The sequence below is a fragment of the Lotus japonicus genome, chromosome 4, assembly GCF_012489685.1.
Source record: "Lotus japonicus ecotype B-129 chromosome 4, LjGifu_v1.2".
In the NCBI taxonomy this organism is placed as follows: Eukaryota; Viridiplantae; Streptophyta; class Magnoliopsida; order Fabales; family Fabaceae; genus Lotus; species Lotus japonicus.
The window spans coordinates 12,092,349-12,095,873 of record NC_080044.1 but is presented as its reverse complement, the minus strand read 5'-3'; the positions used below and the strand labels follow the sequence as shown (position 1 = coordinate 12,095,873).

The following is a 3,525-nucleotide window of genomic DNA, read 5'->3' as shown; positions in this document are numbered from 1 at the left end:
GTCTAGTGGTTATATGCCAATGGTTCGTGAAAATTTTCCTAGTGTTGATGGACCGGAATTTCCGGAATTTTCAACACAAGTCAATCTTGGTGACGGGTCAGCTGATAATGAAGTCAATGAAGTCACTCCTAAGAGCAAAAAAACGCATGCACCCGCATGGAACACTGCACAAAATTTGGTGCTAATTAGTGGGTGGATTAACTGTGGAACAAGCAGTGTTGTGGGGAAAAACCAGAAAGGAGAAACATTTTGGAGAGATATTGCTGAGTATTGTAATGAGCATTGCTCATTCGATCCTCCGCGTGATGGAATTGCATGTCGAAACCGTTGGAATTATATGAACAAAATACTGGGTAAATGGATTGGCGCTTATGATGCCGCTAAGCGTCAACAAGGAAGCGGTTGGTCGGATAATGATGTTTTGGCAAAAGCGCAGGAATTATTCGCATGTGGGAAGAATGTTCAATTTACTTTGATGGAAGAATGGATCGCTCTCCGTGATCTACCACGTTTTTGTAGTCAAGTAGGAGGAAATGGTGGCTCAGCAAGTAGTGGATCTAAGAGATCTCACGACAGTGATGCATGTGGCTCAACCACTATAGGATCAATTCCTCGTCCAATGGGTAGGGAGGCAGCTAAAAGAAAGAATAAAAAGAAAAGTAAAGAACCTATCGTTGAGGAGAAGGGGAAAGTTTGGGTTGAATACAAAGATTTGAAGGCTCAAGAGATTGCACGAATTGATAAGCTAACAATGGTGCAAGAACAGACTAACCAATTGATGAAAACCAATTTGTATCTCAAGCTAAGTTCTGAAGAGGATCTCGATGACCGTAAGAAAGAGCTGTTGAGTAAGTTGGCCCAAGACCTATTTGGTAATTAATTTCAATCGAGTATTTGTCTGTATTCGGTCAAACCCGCCAGTGGTGTCAAGTCTGTGGTGTTTGCTTTAACCATTTGTCAGTGTTGTCGTCAAGTATGTTGTGTTTGCTTTAATAATTTGTCAGTGATGGCAAGTCTGTAATGTTCGACTTTAATGTATGAGTTATTGTGTTTGAATATGTTCCACTCAATTCGAATCTACTCCTTTTCCGATTATTAACTCTAGTGGGTAACTTGTTTCGAATCTGTCAGTGGTGTCAAGTCGGTGGGGTTTGCTTTAATAATTTGCCAGTGGTGTCAAGTCTGCAGTGTTCGGCTTTAGTGTATGGGTTATTGGGTTTGAATATGCTCCACTCAATTCGAATCTACTCCTTTTCCGATTATTAACTCTAGTGGGTAACTTGTTTCGAATCTGTCAGTGGTGTCAAGTCGGTGGGGTTTGCTTTAATAATTTGCCAGTGGTGTCAAGTCTGCAGTGTTCGGCTTTAGTGTATGGGTTATTGGGTTTGAATATGGTCCACTCAATTCGAATCTAGTCCTTTTCCGATTATTAACTCTAGTGGGTAACTTGTTTCGAATCTGTCAGTGGTGTCAAGTCGGTGGGGTTTGCTTTAATAATTTGCCAGTGGTGTCAAGTCTGCAGTGTTCGGCTTTAGTGTATGGGTTATTGGGTTTGAATATGCTCCACTCAATTCGAATCTAGTCCTTTTCCGATTATTAACTCTAGTGGGTAACTTGTTTCGAATCTGTCAGTGGTGTCAAGTCGGTGGGGTTTGCTTTAATAATTTGCCAGTGGTGTCAAGTCTGCAGTGTTCGGCTTTAGTGTATGGGTTATTGGGTTTGAATATGCTCCACTCAATTCGAATCTAGTCCTTTTCCGATTATTAACTCTAGTGGGTAACTTGTTTTGAATCCGTCAGTGTCCACCATTCAATTTACTTATATATATGGATTCATAGATCAATTTATGTACCAATAGCCAAAACCTCTTACTTTCTACTTCGAATTTCACAACAAATGGATCCTTTTGATCCTTTTGAGAATCCTTGTGAAAATCCTTTTGATATTGCAACATACCTTCAAAATTCTCAACTTGAAGAAGCTTTTATACTCAACCAATTAGGGTTGGGTCCAAACCAAAATTTGGGAGATAGTGCACCTCGTAGAAAGTATGTCCGTAGAGATCATGCAGCAGCAAACCGAAGGCTAATTGACGACTACTTTGCCAATGAGCCTACATATGACGATTCAATGTTTCGTCGTCGGTACCGGATGCAAAAACACGTTTTCCTTCGAATCGTTGCGGACCTTTCAAGTAGTGATAACTACTTCACCCAGCGAGTTGATGCAGCCAAGAAAGAAGGTATATCACCCTTAGCAAAATGTACCACAGCAATGCGAATGTTAGCATATGGTGTGGCAGCAGATGCAGTCGATGAGTACATCAAAATAGGAGGTACTACAGCACTGGAGTGTTTACGTAGATTCTGTAATGGAATCATACGATTGTATGAGCACGAGTACCTGAGAGCACCAACTCAAGAGGACCTGCAAAGAATACTACAGGTTAGTGAACAAAGGGGGTTCCCAGGCATGATCGGGAGTATTGACTGCATGCACTGGGAGTGGAAAAATTGTCCTAAAGCATGGGAAGGTCAATTTACTAGAGGGGATAAGGGAACCACTACAGTTATTCTTGAAGCAGTTGCATCTCATGATCTATGGATCTGGCATGCCTTTTTTGGATGTCCGGGAACGTTGAACGACATAAACGTTCTAGATCGATCACCAGTGTTTGATGATGTGGAACAGGGAAAGGCTCCAACTGTGAGTTTCATTGTGAATCAACGTCCCTATAATATGGCATACTATCTAGCTGATGGTATCTACCCTTCTTATCCAACTTTCGTCAAATCGATCAGACTTCCTCAAAGTGAACCGGATAAGTTGTTTGCACAAGTTCAGGAGAGATGTCGGAAGGACATCGAACGTGCATTTGGAGTTCTTCAAGCTCGTTTTAAAATCATCCGTGAACCAGCTCGTTTGTGGGACATAGCTGATTTGGGTATCATTATGAGGTCATGCATCATATTACATAATATGATTGTTGAGGATGAACGAGATACATTTGCTCAACGTTGGACCGATTTTGAGCAATCTGGGGAAGGTGGATCTAGTACACCGCAACCATACTCGACCGAGGTGTTACCCGCTTTTGCAAATCATGTGCGTGCTAGATCCGAGTTGCGTGATTCGAACGTTCATCACGAACTGCAAGCAGATCTAGTGAAGCACATATGGACAAAGTTTGCAAATGCTTCGTGATGGAAGATGATTTGTATCGTACTAATTACGTTATTTGTGTGTTGTGTGCTTAGTTTGTTGTCTTGCATTTTAAGTTAAGAAAATAAAATATATTATTGTGTGCTTCGTTTATCGTCTTCCATTTTTTAGTTAAGGAAATAAAATAAATTATTATCTATATTAAAAAAAATTAATTCGTTAAGTGTTTATTATTTAATTTAATTTAAAATAATAATTGTAATTTTATGTAAATAAAAAAACAAAAACATAAAATTAAATAAAAATATGAAATAAAAAGTGGTGGGGTAGGGTGAGTGGTGGGGTAGGGTGTTGAGAGAGAAA

At 40.0% G+C, this 3,525-nt stretch overlaps 1 pseudogene; it reads left to right on the top strand.

Annotated features, from left to right (window-relative positions):
- The first annotated feature begins 2,739 nt into the window (after positions 1-2,739).
- Positions 2,740-3,239, top strand: LOC130713710 (uncharacterized; annotated as a pseudogene).
- The last annotated feature ends 286 nt before the right edge of the window (positions 3,240-3,525 follow it).